The sequence below is a fragment of the Cornus florida genome, unplaced genomic scaffold (assembly GCF_030987335.1).
Source record: "Cornus florida cultivar Cherokee Brave unplaced genomic scaffold, ASM3098733v1 CherokeeBrave_3.0.0_Hap2_Chr01, whole genome shotgun sequence".
Lineage (NCBI taxonomy): Eukaryota > Viridiplantae > Streptophyta > Magnoliopsida > Cornales > Cornaceae > Cornus > Cornus florida.
In genome coordinates, this window is record NW_026775571.1 from 115,013,996 (window position 1) to 115,014,502 (window position 507).

General features: G+C 23.1%; 1 pseudogene; it reads left to right on the forward strand.

Moving 5' to 3' along the window:
• LOC132282483 (U2 spliceosomal RNA) lies at nucleotides 1–74 on the forward strand (annotated as a pseudogene).
• Nucleotides 75–507: the final 433 nt, after the last annotated feature.

Genomic DNA, 507 nt, shown 5'->3' on the forward strand with positions numbered 1-507 from the left:
ACACCTTCTCGGCCTTTTGGCTAAGATCAAGTGTAGTACTAAATTTTTTTGGGTTAGCCTTTTGGCTAACCTTTCTTGGTCTTTTGGCTAAGATCAAGTGTAGTACTATTTTCTCGGTCTTTGTGTAAAAAGTTTCAGTATTTATTTATTAATTGATATAAATTCTATAAAACTCAAAATTACCTAATAAAATTTAAATTAACAAAATATAAAAGAGTTTAATTCACAATAAAGAGCTCTCATTAATTATTATATCTCACGATATAAATTCTATAAAACTCAAAATTACCTAATAAAATTAAAATTAATTAAAATTAACAAAATAAGTATTTATTTATTAATTGATATAAATTCTATAAAACTCAAAATTACCTAATAAAATTAAAATTAATTCAAATTACAAAGTTCCACATTAGTTTTAAGTAAAAAGATTACATGAAAGCCTCATATAAAACTATAGAACTAAAGAAATAATAATCACACATTTTCGGCCTTTTGGCTAAGATC